The following is a 17,819-nucleotide window of genomic DNA, read 5'->3' as shown; positions in this document are numbered from 1 at the left end:
CCTAAGGCCCATCAAATCTAGCATTCTGTTCACACAGTGGCCAACTAGCTGCCTCTAGGAAGACCACAAACAGGAAGACTGGAACAGCAGCTTCCTGCTTATGCTCCATACTATCTCTGATACTAGGGCTGCCAACCCCCTGGTCCGGGCAGGGAATCTCCTGCCTGGGAGGTTCTAACCCACCGGCCCACATTGGGCTGGTGGGGGGAACCTCCCCCCATCATCGCTAGCGCAATGACATCACCTGGAAGTGATGTCATCAAAATGGCAGTGCCTGTGCAGGGCTGCTCTAGGCATTTCTGGAAAAACTGTATGGTTTTTGTGGACACTCTAGCCATTCGGGAGGTAAAGCTCTGTGGTAAAATAGGTACCATAGAGTTTTAACCTCCCAAATAGCTAGAGTGTCTGGGAAAACCATAGAGTTTTCCCGGAAACACCTAGAGCAGCCCCGCACGGGCGCCACCATTTTGATGACATCACTTCTGGGTCCACCACTGGGGGATGAATGTCCCCTGCTAAGGGATGAAGAGGACTTGGCAACGCTATCTGGTACTGGGAGGAATAGGCATCCATCACCATCATGATCAGTAGCCACTGAGAGCACATTCATCCATGAATCCGTCCACTCCTTTTTTGAAGCTTTCCATGACCACCTCCTGTGGCAGTGGGTTTCAGAAATTAACTATATGCTGTGTGAAGAAATACTTCCTATTGTCTATTTTGAATCTCCCACCCTTCAGCTTCAGTGGATGTCCCTGGGTTCTAGTATTATGGAAAAGGCCTTCTCCCTGTCTACTGTCTCCATGACATATATAATTTTATAAACCTCTATTGTGTTTCCCTTTACTCATCTAAGCATTTTAAGAGATCGTTATTGGGTACCTCTAAATCCCCTGATAATTTCTGTTGCTCTTTTCTACACCTTTTGAGGCTCTATAATATCCTTTTTCAAGTGCAGTGACAAAAACTGCACACAATATTACAATTGTGGTCTCACCATAGATTTTTATAAGGCAGTATGATAGTGGCAGTTCTGTTTTCTATTCCTGTTCTAATTAAGGCCACCATGGAATTTGCCTTTTTCATTGCAGCTGCACACTGGGTCAACATTTTCATCGAGCTATCCACTACCACCCCATGGTCCCTTTCCTGGTCTGCTGCTGCCAGCCCAGGTCCCATCAGTATATGTGTGATGTTGGGATTACCCAAGGCATATTCTGGGGTACTTATTCCACTCTTGCTAATTGCCAGCCCGGATGTGGCTGAAAACCTAGTCTATTGCAGCAAGTGGGAGTATGTTAACTTTGCAAAATAAGAGGAAGCAGGCTTGCTCCAGAAGGCACTTGGTTGGGATTCTACCTCCTTTACAGTTACATCTTTGTTTGCTTCCATGAAATTTATGCCATTTGTTTGAAAAGTTCTGCACTAGCCTGCTAAGGACAGCATGAACGCACACTTCATGATCTAATCAGTCTGTCTGCTTGCCCTGTTGATGCTCTGTTTTAACCTTGCAAAATATTACAGTGGTCAAGTCAAAGTGTAATTCAAAAATTCACTGTTTATGTCAATTCATTCTAATTTTCCTTCACTTCTTCAGGTTCATTTGCATGGGGGGATTTTGTTTTCAGGATGGTAATTTAATGTCAGCATCCCTTCACTGGGCTTGCTGAAACCTTTTTAGATAACATAATGCATTGTGAGCTGCCAGTGTAATAGGTAAACTGTTGCCATTTCATAGTTATGATTTAATGAATTCAGTGAACATAAACCAAAACATGAGAGCGTGATTCTTCCTCCCCCATAAAGCAAGACAATCCTGGCATCTGAGCCTACAGGCTTTCTAGCATCATCCTACATCAATACAACATTGTCATCAATATACTTGAGGGGCTCATAAGCTAGTGAATACGCATATTTATAACCCAATTACCTGAGTATTCCTCCCTCTTCCTTTCAGAAAGAAATTAATAAAACTCCATTTATTCAGATTTGACTACTGGAGACATCAGAGCATCATCTGTCTTCTGTACTTATTGTCGCTCTTCAAGCACACTCAGCTTTTTGCATTTGTTTCAAACCATCTATTTATTTTCTTCTGGGTCTACTTTGATTATTGGCCACTGTTTCTTCCATAACTTTTTGGCACAGATTCTCTCAGGTTTGCATCTATTAATTCCAACATTCCAGTTTGTAAAGAGTTTTTTTAAAAACCAAAATGGGAGTATATGTTTTATTCTCATCAAGCTGTTTTCCTTTTTTAAACCACCACCCCCCCCCCCCCAGTTCTGCCCTCATTCGTCTTACTGAACAACAGCTGCAGAGGAAGCATTGAATCCCAGGAAGATCTCCAGTGTTCTGCTTGCTGAGCTTTTGAGCATGCCAACAATTTTCTTCTGAAGCCAAGAAGCATTCAGCATATACCAACATGTTTGCAGAATCAGTATTCAACACAGCTCAAGCCTGCTGTGTCTGCCTTATACAATGGCTAATATTGGCACCTTATTTTATGACTTTACCGTGACAAATGTACCTCCTATTAATGCTCTTGAATTTGACCTTTTCCCTACTTCGAGCAGTTGTGCTTGAACAATTACCTGCAGTGTAAAAATCTCTCTCTCTCTCTCTCTGAATCTGACCTGGTACCTTTTATTCTGCCCCTGAAATTGCCATCTCACAGGGTGGGTGCTTTTTTTCTACTTCTCAGCACCATATCATGGCTACAGGAGCAGTATGTCTTCCCTCTTGCTTTAATCATGCATCTTTTGGGACTCTGTTCTTCTCCTCCATGGGGCTATAGTCTCTAGTTTTTCTGGCCCTAGTACCATTTTAGGCAACCATATTAACACCCAGTTCTTCTCCTCTCCATCCAACTATTCTTACTCTGTAATTTTTTTCTTGCTTCCTCTGTTTACCTTCTACAGCTTGTAGATGCACTACAGCTTGTAGTGATTAGTTCTATTCCTTTTTATATCTCTTTCTATAACATTGGTCTTCAAAAGACTCCTGATTCTATTTTTCCATTTCTGACTTCCCATTTCATCTCTATCTTATAATTTGTTTCGAAACATTCAATTCATTTCCAGCATTCATTTTTTGTTTTTGTTTATTTATTTGATTTTATTCATTTATGTATTTAGAACATTTTTATGCCATCTCTCCAGGAATCTGCTTGAGGTGGCTTAGAAAATAAAATAATAAAAACAAAACATCAAAAAATATTAATTCAAATCAAGAATTTTAAAAGACCCAGCCCAGCATAAACATATAGATCATAAAAACAGACAACTTATAATAACAGTTTCCAGGGTACAATAGTATTTTAAAAAATCAGTCCCTTAATTGAAGTCTTATGTGAACAGAAACATTTTGGCCTGGTGCCTAAAAGGAAGCAAGGTAGGTGCCTTAAGGAGAATGCCACAAGTAAGGTGCCATCACTGAAAAAGCCCTGTCTCTGGTTGCCACCTGCCTCACCTCTGAAGGCAGGGTGTAGGGAGAGCACAACTTGTGAAGCAGATCTTAATTCATGGGCTGGACAATATAGGAGGAGATGGTCCTTCAAGTACTCTGGCCTCAAGTAATTTAGGGTTTCAAAGGTATAAATCTGAATTGTGCCTAAGAGCAAATAGGAAACTAGCACAGATCTTTCAGCTCTGGGGTGATACAGTCCTGGTGACTAGCCCATGACAATAGCCAGGTATCCCCTTGAAGTCAATATGGAGACTCCAACTAGTGCAGAATGCCACAGGTCTGTTATTATTAGGAGCTAGGCAGAGCATGCACATTATGACCATTCTGCAGTCACTCCATTGGCTGCCCATGAGTTCCAGGTTCCAAGGTCATGGCTATCACATCCAAATTCTCCATAGCCTTGGCTCCTCATATCTGCAGGACTGCCTCTCCCCCTATGTTCCACAATGCCAGCTTCACTCATCTGAACAGGAGCCATCCTTCAGCAGGCATCACCCTTCAAATGGACAAAGTCAACAACTGTCTGTATACATGCATACTCTGTTGTAGCACTGACTTTATGGAATGCTCTGCCTGATAAGATTTTATTTTTTTTTTTTTTTTTTTTTTTTTAAGTTTTACCATTTTATTTTCGTTTATACAAAAACATCATACATCAATATCTTATACAGATTGGAGTTGCTTGTGGCATATACAAACATAAGCATTTCTTATTTAATTATCTGATATTATTGTTATTTCCACTAGCTTTATTATCTTAAATTAATAAATCTTCCCTCCGTTATCTCACTTATTAAGCCAAACATAGAATTTTCTCCATTTTTCAGTTGCATCTACTTTATTTAGACCTCTTATCATATTGGACAGAATATCCATTTCTGCGACGTTGAAAATTTTTTGTACTAAGTCATCCCTTTGAGGTGTATCTTTCTGTCTCCAGACCTTTGCAAATAAAATTCTGGCAGCTGTTAAAATATAGACAGTGATATATTCATCTTTTCGTGGTACATTATCTTTAACCAAAGATAAAAGCATTAACTCTGCTTTGAAGTGTATATTCACCTTTAAGATTTCCTTCAATAAATTATAAACCATCACCCAGTATTTTTGTGCTAAGTCACATGTCCACCAACAATGAAAAAATGTACCCGTCTTCACTTCACATTTCCAACACTTCGGTGATATCTTAGAGTTAAATTTACTTAGCCGTGATGGCGTAAGATACCATCTGTGGAACATTTTGAAATAATTCTCTCTAAAACTCACCGGTTTGATTGTTTTATAGTTATTTTTCCATAGGGTTTCCCATTGATCTATCATAATATTTTTCTCCAAGTTTTTCGCCCACCATGTCATGGTCTCTTTAACCGCTTCGTCTTCTAACTCCATTTGTAAGATATAGTTATATACCCTCTTAATTGATTTATATGGACCAGAGAGCATTAGCTTATCGAAGTCAAAATTCTGCCTTGTAAACCCTGCAATTTTATCTTTGTTATACTTTGCCAGGATCAGCACCATTGTCCACCACTCTATCCTTATTCCCCGAGTATCTAACTCCTGCTTGTTTTTTAATTTATCCGTTTCGTCAAGTAAATCGCTGTATCTAATTGGATTAGTAGACTCCCATAATTGAGGCTGCACAGAGGCTTCCTCCGGTGAGATCCATCTGGGAGTCTTTTCCCCGTAAATCTTATTCCTCAAGCTAAGCCAACCTGTCAAAAGGGACTTCCGGATCAAATGGTTTTTGAAATACCTCTGAGGCTTCCTTAGATACCAGAGGTTGGCATGCCATCCAGCTTGAAGGTCAAAACCTTCTATCGCTAATATGCGCTTGTTCTCTAAATGTATCCATTCCTTTAGCCATAATGTCACACAAGCTAAATGATATACTTCTATATCTGGAAGGGCCAAACCTCCATTTAACTTCTTATCCAATAAGATTTTCCACTTAATTCTGGGTTTCCTGCCCTGCCATATAAAAGATCTAAGCTGTTGATTCATTTTAACAAAAAACGGTTTTCTAGCGGCAAAACATACCATTTGTAGTAAAAATAAAATCTTGGGTAATATACACATCTTGGTCAGGGCTGCCCTTCCCATAAAGGATAATCCTAAGTTCTTCCAGTTTTTAAACAATATTTCCCCCTCTTTTAATAACGGTATGAAGTTGTTTTCATAAATATTACTACATCTATTTGATAAGATTACACCTAAGTATTTTATTTTTTGTTCTAATTTGCAGCCCATCTTGTTCTCCAGTTCACGGGATGCTAAATCAGACATATTTTTCGTCAAAATTTTTGATTTCTGTTTATTTACTTTTAATCCTGCTACCTCACCATATTCAGTTAGTTCTTTTAAAGCCTCCTCAGCTGATTCTAGAGGGTCTTGTAGGATTAAGGCCATATCATCAGCATATGTTAAAATTTTGTATTCCTCTCCTTTCGCTTTAACTCCTTTGATTTTAGCGTTTGCCCTAATTGAGTTATTCAGAACTTCCAAAGATAATATAAATAAAAGGGGAGATAACGGGCAACCCTGTCTCGTCCCCTTCTCAAGTATTATCTCCTCCGTAAGGTCTCCATTGACCACTATCCTAGCTGACTGTTTATCATAGATCGCCTGTATATTTTTTACAAAATCTCCTCCGCAGCCCAATTTCTTAAAAATTTCAAACAGAAAATTCCAATCAAGATTATCAAACGCTTTTTCAGCGTCAATGAAGAAAAAGGCAGCCTGTTTATCCCTGCATAAATCCAAGTACTCCAAGATATTAGCCAAGATACGAATATTTGTTCGCATAAATCTGGATGGTAAGAAACCCGTTTGATCTGGGTGGATTATACTATTTAAGATCTTTTTCAACCTATTTGCCAAAATTAGTGAGTAGACTTTATAATCCACGTTCAATAAAGATATTGGTCGGTAACATCTGATGTCATTCGTTTGTCCATCCGTTTTGGGTATAAGTGTCACAGTACTGTATCTCCAAGAATCCGGTAATTTTGCAGAATACCAAACCTCCTGAATTAGATTTTTAAAATGCGTAATTAACAAATCTTTAAAAGTGATATAGTATTCTGCAGGAATACCATCAGGGCCTGCCGCTTTGTTCTTCTTTAATTTAGACCAGGCTTCTTCAATTTCATACATAGCAATTGGTTCATTTAGAATTTTTATTTTATCTTCCGGTATCTTCATCAAAAATTTTCTATTCAAATAAGCCTCCTGATCTTCTTTACATATATTGGCCTTTTTATATAAGTCTAGATAAAAATCCTTTACTATTATCTTTAGATCTTCCAGACGGGATTTAAGTTTTCCTTCTTTATCCTTTAATACTTTAATTATTTTTTTTTCTTTTTCCTTCCTAATTCTATAAGCTAGCCACTTTCCTGGCTTGTTTGCATTGTCAAAGTATTGTTGCTTGGAATAAGCTATTTTCCTTTCCATTTCTTCCAACATAACTAAATGAAGTTTATGTTTTAGAATCCGCACTTCCTCTTTAATTGCCTTTTGTAGGGGGTTTATCTTTAATTGAGCTTCTTTATTTTTAATTAGATCAGTTAGCTCTATCCTTGCTCTAGCATCTTCTCGTCTCTTATTTGCTAAAAAATTTATAACCAATCCTCTAAAATAGGCCTTGCTTGTTTCCCACACTGTTGTGTGCGACAGCTCTTCCTGTGTGTTTATATGAAAAAAGAAAGTCATTTCTTTCTGTATAAATTCAACAAACTTCTTGTTTTTGGTCAAGTTATGATACATTCTCCATCCCGATTTTCTCTCATTAACTTTCAGTTCACACTTTACCGGACAGTGGTCCGCAATCGTTGAGGGGAGAATTTCTGCCTCCTGCACTGTTTTGACCATACCCACTGAGAGCCACATCATGTCAATCCTTGACCAGGAATTATGCCTGTTCGAAAAATAGGTATAATCCCGTCTACTTGGATTTAAAATGCGCCAGATATCTACCAGACCGTAATCTTCAACCAGTTTAGCAAAGTTATAAGGAAAGATACTACTCCCTTTCCTTTTGATTTTCTTTTTACCGTCATTCCCAGAACTTCTATCCAGTTGTGGGTCACTTACTGCATTAAAGTCCCCTATTATACATATATTTTCATGTTCACAGCTTCTCACCTTCTGACATAATTCTCTATAAAATGTACCCTGTGCGTCATTAGGTGCGTAAACATTTATTAGCAGAAATTTTTCATGCTGTTTAACAATTTCTATACCCTGAATACGAGCATCTTTCCCTTCAAAAATTAGTTCCGCTTGGCAATCACCTCGAATATATGTCACCAATCCTCTTTTTTTTTTTCCCCTCCTCCGAGGTACATATAGCTTTCCCCAACCCTTTACTGATTAGTAAATGTTCATCCTTCCTTTTTATATGTGTTTCTTGTAGGCAAATAATGTCTGCCCCAAATTTTTTAAGTTGGTGAAAGACACGTTTCCTTTTCTGGGGTGAATTAAGACCGTTTACGTTTACTGAAATAATCTTCATTTTGTTTATTATATATTATTTCTGTATTCTATTCACTATTCACTCAGACCACTGAGATTTTTTCTTTTTCTGTAACCTGGTTTCTCTATAAGAACTTTCTTCTTCTTGTCCTACTTCTCCTTCCTCACGTTCCTTTAAATATGAAGCCGCTTCTTTCTGTGTGAATCTCTCCTTCAATTCTTTGGGATTTGGGGGCCACACCTTTCTTTGCCAATCTTTCGTATATTTATTAATAAATTCCTCTGCCTTGAAAATGGAGTCTATTCTGAATCTAGAATTGGCATAGGTAAATAACACTCCTTCCGGAGTTAGCCATCTATACATTATGCCTTTCCCCTGAAGTAGCTCGGTTAGTTTTAAATAGTCTTTTCTTCTACTCCGTATTGACCAGGGCACTTCTTTCATGATTTTAATTTTGACTCCTTTTATCATCAACTGCCGATCTTTAACTTCCTTCCAGATCTTTTCCTTAATCACCTTTCTAGCAAACCTCACATGTATTTCCCTTGAGAGATCATTCTTTTTCGCATATAATGTGTTTACTCTATAAATGCTGTCAATCTCCTTCTCCACTTCATCACTCTCTACTCCTATAATCTCCATAAGTGCTTCTGCCATTATTTTCAATAGACATTCATTTTTTTCCTCTGGTACGTTTAAGAATCTGAGCACGTACTCAGCTTGTCCCATTTCCATCTGGGCTATTTTATTGTTTAATTCTACCTGTTTTTGCTCAAGATCTCCCATTTTACCTTCAGTCTGTTTCAGTTTATATTCTATTGATTTAGTTATCTTCACCACTTCTAGAACATCTTTTTTAGTTTCACTAAATTTGTTATCTAACCCATCAAATTTTTCACCCAGTCTTTCTATTTGTTTAGAGAGAGAATCCTGTAATTGATTAAGTGCCTCAGCAAAATTTTGCTGTATTTCTTTAATTGACTCCTGTGCAATTGCAGCACCAACTGCCTTAGGCTGCCCTGGGGAAGCCTTAAATTTCCCTTGTTGAGACATCTTGTCAACCTATATTCACACTCAATCCTTAACCTACTGAAGGGTTTATTTCTCTGCACCTTACTGTTTTCTTACTCTAGTTATTATCAACAATATGTACCCTATCAGATTCTCAAATGTTAATTCAGTTATCTTATGTTATATATATATTCAATAGCTAGCAGTCAAAACACTATGAGATGGGACTCAAGAAAGAGTATAACCTAAACATAGAAGACTTCACAATCTAGGCAAATGGTAGACAAAGTCTTTCTTCTAAATACTTCCACATAAAAAAATAAAAAACAAAACAAAAAAAAAAAAACCTTTAGTATAGTCCCCAGTCCGTCGTTATCGTCGTTATCGTCTGTATTCTATTGTATCCCACGTTGCTTATTAGTTCTGATTTCCTTTCTTCTACGAGTCCACTACATCAGCTACTTGTGTTGCTCCTTAAAGTGACAGCTCCTAGGTAGCCCCGACCAGTTGCTGTACCTTCTGAGTTCGTAAGTTGCAAATTTGCCTCTTCTGAGCCACCGTCGTCTCCTCACACCAGCCTCCGCCCTCCGACAACGCCCCAGAGTCCAGAGTCAATCCACCGAGAGACCCGAAAGCCAAAATAGCCACCTTTTCACTTCACAAGTAGTCCAACGCCTTTAGCGGTCTCCCCCACCAGAGACAACGAAGAAGAAATCCTCAACTTATTCGTGGTGTGGGCGCCTTCCCTCCCGTCGCCACCGACCAGCATTGACGTGCCAATCACACGCCAATCACACGCCTCCTCCCTCTGCTCACTCACTTACTCACAGTCAGAACAGGGAAGACTCTTTAGCCAACTTTTGGGATGAAATACGCCTTCGCTTAGAATCCTCTAGACCAGCACCGTCCCAGTGTACAAGCAGGAGAAAAATTAGAACTTCGTATCTCTTGCCCCCGACCTCCACACAGCACCTCCGTGAACCGGTGGCTGGAGCTTGTTCGTCTTCCGACGCCTTCGGTCTTCGGGAAAGTAAGGTAGGGGGATTACCGGAGAGCCGGCCTGGCTCTTCCTCTCCCCTCGCCCCTTCTATATACTTTCGCCCTCCAACAGGGTAAGTACGGACCTCAGAAAGGCCCCCCTAGAAGACTGATACTCGGCAGGCTTCGGAGCCCGTCCGAAACGCTGCCGCTTCGCTCCGCCGTCAAACCGGAAGCAGTCTGCCTGATAAGATTTTAAAGGCTCCCTCTTTTCCTGGCTTTCCACAATCTATGCAAAACTGAATTATTCCAGAGGACTTTTCTACACAGGTAATAGGGCTGAATTTTAATGAAATGGTTCCAAAAAATACCTTAGGAAAGGGATGAAGACTATGGACTACACTACTGTGTTCTATCTGTTGTTGTAAGGATGCTGCTACTATGTAATTTCTGCAGCATTTAGCAGGTCACATTTAAATGCTTATGCTTTGTTTCTGCTCTGTTTTAGATTTCTGCTTGTTTTTCTGCAGTTCAAATCCTTTTGCATTCTTTATGAGATGTTCCATCCTGTTGATTGCATTGACTTACCCTGTGTAATCCACCTTATGTCTCAGTGAGAAAGACAGATAGATAAACATTAATTAATTAAGAGTTTGACTGCATGCGTTGGTGGGTGGTTGTGTGAAGACTTGTGTGGTTAGTCTGGCATATGATTTTGCAAAAGAGTTTGCAATCTGTATGAGAATCAGTCTGGAAGAAAGGCTAGATGGTTAGAGGAGGAAGGCCCAGGTTTAACCTCTACTCACCCATAATATACACAGGATAAGCTTATGCCGGCTTCTGTTTCAGTCAGAGCTTTTTTGAGCAGGAATGCACAGGAACACAGTTCCAGGTGGCATGGCCAGGGTTGTGGCTAAAAAAAAACGGTCTCTGGCAGAGGGAAGGCACTAGGCAACCATGTAGTCCCAGACAGTGCGTTCCATCCTCTCTGCCACCTCTAGCCTCCAACAGGCTTGTGAAGAGAGTGAGAAAGTGCCACTGCCTGCTCCACCGCATGTGACTCTCTTTCCCTGGCCATGATCTTTTTTTTTTGGGGGGGGGGGGTGGAACAATGTGTCTCATTGGGCTGTGTGAGAACACACATCCATAAAATGCAGCTGATAGCACTGTACTGTTCTGTGTCAATATGTGGAAAGTATTTATGTATTTATTTTATTCCACTTATATCCCACCCTCCCCGCTGCCAGTAACCTACTGAATGGATGATGTCCCTTCCAATGATGTCAGGGGGTGTGGCCAAATACGCAAATGAGTTTCTGCTCAGCTTTTTCTGCAAAAAGCCCTGCTTTCAGTTATCTCATAGGGTTGTGAGGGTGAAATGACTGAAAGAAAAAAAACCCTATCAGGGCCACTTTTCACAAACTTTCTGGTTCACCCTCCCATGCAGAGATAAATGTCAAGACTCCTCCCCCGCTTTCTCTTATTCATTCCAGGCACATTAGCATTCCTTTCCAGTCCTAACTTGTCACTGCCTCCCATCTTGATTCAGGGCCACATTATCTTTGTGTTTCTATTAAAAGCCTTTTTCCAGCCAGAGAGTTGGAAACCTCCAGGTGGGGATGGAGATTTCCCGGAATTATAGATGGTCTCCAGATGACAGAGATCAGTTGCTCTGGAGAAAATGGCTATTTTTGAGGGTGGACTTTATGGCATTATGCCCCGCTGAGCTGTCTCCCCTTCCCAAATCCTGCCCTCCCCTGGCTTCATCCTCCAACTCTCCAGGAAATTCCCAGATTGGAGTTGGCAAGCCTACCTGCAGCGATGTGGCACCTTTACATAGAGAAGACTAGTATGGGGGGAGGAAAAGAGAGGGAGAGACAGAGAGCATTTTAAACCCTTTTCTGCTTTGATAGCCTCTGTTGTGTATGTGGTTGGAATTGTATCTATTATATGGAGTTCTTGCCTGGCTCATTGGAGCCTGTAGGACTGAGCCTGGGGACTCAGGAACAACAGGCAGTAGGATCCAAATTCCTGCTGCCCTGCTCCAATCACAAACCCCCTGCTGGTTTGAATGGTCCAATAGCATGCTAGCACAGGAACTTTGTGTGTATATATAGTTGGCCCTGTTGGCCCAGTTTTCAGTCTTTTGAGGCAGCCTATACTATGCTGTATTCAATAAAAGAGCTATGATCACTACCACCTCACCTCATCATTGCATAGAACCCACTATATTATAGCCTCAAATTACGGTGATTTCATATTTAAAAGATAGTTTGCAGCAAGTGGAAGAAAAAATTCAAATCAGAATTATGACACTGGCACAGGAATGGGTGGGCAAGGAAGGTGGACAGTGTTGGGGACCAAAGTGGAATATGAATATCTGAATTGTTCAAACAGCATGTGTGACTGCAAATATAGTTACAATATAATGGTGGTGGATGAAAATCACTTTAAATGTGTGTTCTGTGTAATGACTGAGTGATTACACACAAATGGATGGCCTATTAACGTGTTTATATGCATTACGAGTAAACACTTGTGTACACTGCAAATATTCATGGTAACCTACTTGCTAAACTAGCAGATCCAGCAAAACTATAGGATCTTAGCATACAGCTATGTAAATAAAAAAAACTGCTAAGAGACACCATAAATTTTAAACAACAAAACAGTGTAATGTAGAGGTCAGTGGTGTTCTGACAAAGCTTGCACATAGAACTTCAAATAGACAAGAACGTGTAGCAAAAAGACATTCACAGAAGACAGTTCAAAAACAGTCTTTCCAAGGAGTAACAATATTCCAGTATTTAGTTTGTTGAACTAAAAGAAGCCCTTCCGAAGACGTCTGTTCTAGATATCAAGATGTTTCATCTGTCTTTCTTAAGTTTGGAAGTGTTGAGTATTCTTAGAGAAAATATTATTTAGCAGAGTTAGAAATGAGTAGCACAGCAGAGAATACACAGAGATCATGTGTGTGTTTAAAAGAATATGATTGCTTTACTTAAAACTACAAGGGTAGGGTAAAACTGGGAATAAAATAACAGACACTAACTCCTACATATTTACAGCTTGAGAACAAAGGTAGGAATGGCTTCTCTTCTCCAAACTTAGACAAAGGGAGGAAGAGATGCCATAAAATGCAGAATAGGTAATACATTGATTTCCAGTCACAACACTTAATTACTGGTCATTCAACTAAGGTCTCCTACAGACTTTCCTGGGCTTTCTCTCTAGCTAACAGAGAGGTTATAGTAAACACATATGACTTCCTGTTGACTAACAATAACAACAAGGTTAACTCTATAATGACTGAAGTATTGCAGATTTGCTAATCCCAGCAGGAGGTTTATTTATCACTGGAACCCAATCTTTACAATACATTCACAGGAGACCAACGAGGTTCAGAACATGTCTGTTAGACATGGAAAGACATGGAGAACCTGGAAATCTAACAGACATGTTCTGAACCTTGTTGGTTCACAATATATAAATATCATAACATATCCCAAAAACAAACAGTCAAAAGGCACCAAAATACAAATAAAATTACAGGTTTGAACCCTAAATTGTCTTTGGAAGGCAGGATGATTTGGGCTGATTCCTCCTTCTCACTGCAGCCCCACTTCAACTCCCATGATGTTCTGTGGGTTCGCTGACCTATAGGAGCACAGTTCAGGGGGCACAGAAGACTGCAGTGGGTAGACAGCAGTGCAGTCCCTCAAGATATTAGCTGCAATAACAACAATAATAATAAATGGACTTTTTCATTTTTTTCAATGCTTAGTCAACATCTGCAGAACCCTGCCACCAACTGCCACATCCTACCAATATGTCAGCCTGAACATTAGGATGGAAAATCTCATAGTTCCTTCCACTTAAGACATTTCAATAACCTTTTTCTCCAATCCCCTTCCTTCATTTTGTGAAAAAATCTTCTGCTGTAGGCACCCTAGAAACTTCCCCCACCTTCTAATCTTTGTGTTCTCTCCTTCAAAGTCCTTTGCTTCATAACAACATTTTTCTCTATCAAGTCACTACTGTCTTTACCATTGTTGTTGTTCAGTCACATAGTCAAGTCCAACTCTTTGTTACCCAATGGACAAAGTCACGCCAGGCCCTCCTGTCTTCCACCATCCTCCAAAGTCTGCTCAAATTCGTGTTTGTTACATCAGTAACACTGTCCAGCCATCTCTTCTTTTGCCATCCCCTTCTTCTTTTACCTTCTGTCTTTCCCAGCATCAGGATCTTCTTCAGGGAGTGCTCCCTTCTCATTTGTTGGCCAAAGTATTTGAGCTTCAGCTTCAGCATTTGACCTTCCAGGGAACAGTCTGGGTTGATTTCCCTTAGGACTGACTGATTTAATCTTCTTGCAGTCCAAGAGACTCTCAAGAGTCTTCTCCAGCATCACAGCTCAAAAGCATCTATTCTTCTGCGCTCGGCCTTCCTTATGGTCCAGCTCTCACAGCCATACATTACTACTGGGAATACCATCGCTTTGGCTATAAGGACTTTTGTTGGCAGGCTGATGTCTCTACTTTTTATTATACTGCCCAGGTTCGCCATAGCTGTCCTCCCAAGGAGGATACATAATAGACACATGAAAAGGGGGCAGTTCTGAAGAACGTGCCTCATCTTAGCTAGAAGAGTATTGAATCTCCAGAGTAATTTTGATTTTCTAGCCCTACCTTAGCAAATCTTTCAGGAGTCTTTGGATTTTTTATAATTATTAACCAAGCCCTGTATTTCCTGCTCATCTTGCTTCTTCTCTTGCTGTTAGACTGTAACCCCTATTGACAAAAACTAGCTGTCTCCACATTACCCAACCAAACACTGATGCAAAATAAATCTGCAAGAGTAAACACAGCCTGTCTATCTGAAAAAACTGAGTCTCAAATGTTATCAGTCAAATGTCACTGAACCGCCTCCTGCTGTTTATGTTGTGAGAAATTGTTTACTATCAAGTAATTGCCAAATGTTCTAAAATGAGTTTATTCTCTTCCAGAATTTACCAAAAAGAGAGAGGAGTGGATGACTGGTAATGACTATTTTCTGTTTTCTCCCCCAGCGCATCCCCATCTCACACATTCCAAGTAATTGACCATTAATTATAATATCAATAGTCTGTGGGAAAGTAAAGCAGACACATGTTTAGTGCAACATTTCATTTGTTAACTGTTTTGTATATATCATAAATCTCTAATATTGGGCTATTGTCACACATGATGAATTATTGTAAGCATGTCAGCGCATAGTGGAAGTCAAGTACATTCTAACACTACTCAGTCAGAATTGAATTTGGCATGATAGTCTCATAAAAGGGGACTCAATTGAGAGTTTCTACTTGCCTGCTCTAAACTTGTCACTTGTAGGTGCTAAAGAGCTTGTTGTGTTGGTTTAATTAGTCAACAAATCAGTCCTTCCTTGATTGCATGGTTGTATCACATATGTTAACACTTCAGTATTTGATGGCGATATTAACAAGTAACAAGAGTCTCTTGGTCTATGGACTTTAAAGAAGAGAAGCTCTTCTATATTATTTCATTTGGCCCTGCCAATATTTATTAGATCATGCAGCCAGCAGGCTGCCAGCAAGAGAAAGACAACACAAACATTTTTCAGGGTTATGCTCATCTGTATCCAAAAGAAGGGTCACTAGACAATCGATTGTAGAAGAGTATAAGTAAGATAAGTGTTCTCTGCCACAGCTTACAAATTCATTATTTGATACAGTTTGCTGCAGACCTCCTTTCAGCTTTTGTCACTTAAAGATAATTTATGACAAGACCAGAGAGGTTCTTGAAAATGCTATAGCAACTGGAGCTGAATGATGCCTCTCCGGCATTAGATGCATAGTCACCAGAGGCCCGGGAGAAAGGAAGTTTGCATTTGTATGAAAAACCTTGCAAGTTAAGCATTCATCAAGGTTGGATAAAATATTCCTATTAATTGACACTGGAAGATTAAACAGGAGGAGAAAAAAAGTTCCATAATTAAAATGGCTTATTCCCAACAGTGAAGCAAAGGGAAAGGAAAAAGTTGGTCCTCTGTAGATTTGCAAAAAGAGCTCATTTGTTCAGGTTTTGTTTAGCAGCAAACAAAAGAAGAAGGCATACTTCACAGCATCTATTCATTTAGCCGCCATGTGGGAATTGCTTTTTATCTGTTCTGCAACATCCAAATCTGCAAGCCCTGTCCTGTTATCAAAGAAAATAGACTGCACACAAGAAATCCTGTTTCTCATTTTCTGCGGCTTATCTACTATGGTGTAATGCAGTTGTTCATTCATAAATGTTGGAGTGAGTCCTCCAAGGGCTGTGTGGCGTATAGGAAGGAAGATGTCAAGTTCTTGGGAAGGATATAATCAGGGCCATAGCAAGCAGGGGGGCACAGGGGTGGTGCTCCCTATAGAATCTGCAGCATCCCACTCAAACGTCCCTTTCACTGAAAGGGAAGATTGGGTGGGGTTCTGCAGATTCTATAGGCGGCACCACTAGGGTTGCTAAATTCAATTCAAGAAATATCTGGGGACTTTGGGGGGTGGAGCCAGGAGACTTTGGGGGTGGAGCCATAAGCAAAGTTGTGACAAGCACAACTGAACTCCAAAGGGAGTTCTGGCCATCACATTTAAAGGAACCGCACACCTTTTAAATGTCTTCCCTACATTAGAAATAATGAAGGATAGGGGCACCTTCTTTTAGGATTCATAGACCCCTTAGCCCAATCTTTTTGAAACTTGGAGAGCATTTTGAGGAGAGTCATCCGATGCTACGCTAAAAATTTGGTGCCTCTACCTCAAAAAACAGCCCCTCCAGAGCCCCAGATCAATTCTCCATTATACCCTATGGGAATCAATCTCCATAGGGAATAATGAAGTGCCCAGCAGACATTTCCCCCCCCCCCCTTTCTGATGACTCTGAAGAGGAGAAGGGCCTGCTCTCGCCTAGGGATTAGAGCAACCCAAAAAGAGTAATGTGGAAAATGGAGCAAGTAAGAAGCACTAAGGCATCCATGATAAACCAGCCTCAAATATAAATAATTTCTATTAATTATACAAAACATAGAAACCTTGTATAGCAATTATTACAAAAGTGCAATGATATCACATCCGAATCCCATATATTCAAATTCACAATGAAAGCTCTTGTTTTTTATAGCAGTAGGTCTGGAGTGTGATTGAGAGAGCTGTGAAACCAGAGTCCAACACTCCAAATTCTTCTTTAGAAGTAGATGGTATAGACCATGTTAACAGCAAGGCACATTACCGCAACAGGGATGTGCATATTGCCCTGTTTCACGTGTAGCTTCTACAAGCTTCAATATTATTTATAACATTATACATGGCAAATAGCTCAACCTTTCTGCAGAATAACAAGTTTACCTTTCCAGTGCAAATGACCTCTGAAAAGACTGTGCAACCAACGGAGGGTCTGGGCTGCTTTCACAGCCACTGGGAGCAGCCATGTTGTTCTGCCCCTCCTCCATTCAGCCTTAAAGACACAGATGCGCCATCCCAAGAGGAAGCCATTCCAAGTGGAGTCTGAAGCCTCCAGAGGTGGAAAGGCACATAGTGGCTGTGGGGGAGGGGCTTCCCCCCGCCAGCCAGCTGACTGAGAGAGGGAAGATACCTGGGAAAGTGGGAGAACCCCTGCTGGGACCCGGGGATTGGCAAGCTTAGGCACCACCCCTGTGCCCCCTGCTGGCTACAGCCCTGGATATGATTCTGAGGCAGGTGCTAGCTTTCTCCCCCACCAGTCAAGTGCAGAAGAAAACCAACTAACCCCTCTGCAGAAGGCCACACTGGGCCACACTAAGCCACACTGAGTTTGTGGAAGTGATTGCATCCTTAATGCCGCATCATCTCAAGGCTATTTGAGAACAAACATTC

This window comes from Heteronotia binoei, chromosome 21 (assembly GCF_032191835.1).
Source record: "Heteronotia binoei isolate CCM8104 ecotype False Entrance Well chromosome 21, APGP_CSIRO_Hbin_v1, whole genome shotgun sequence".
Classification (NCBI taxonomy): domain Eukaryota; kingdom Metazoa; phylum Chordata; class Lepidosauria; order Squamata; family Gekkonidae; genus Heteronotia; species Heteronotia binoei.
The sequence above is the reverse complement of the archived record's forward strand: the minus strand, read 5'-3'. Positions refer to the sequence as shown.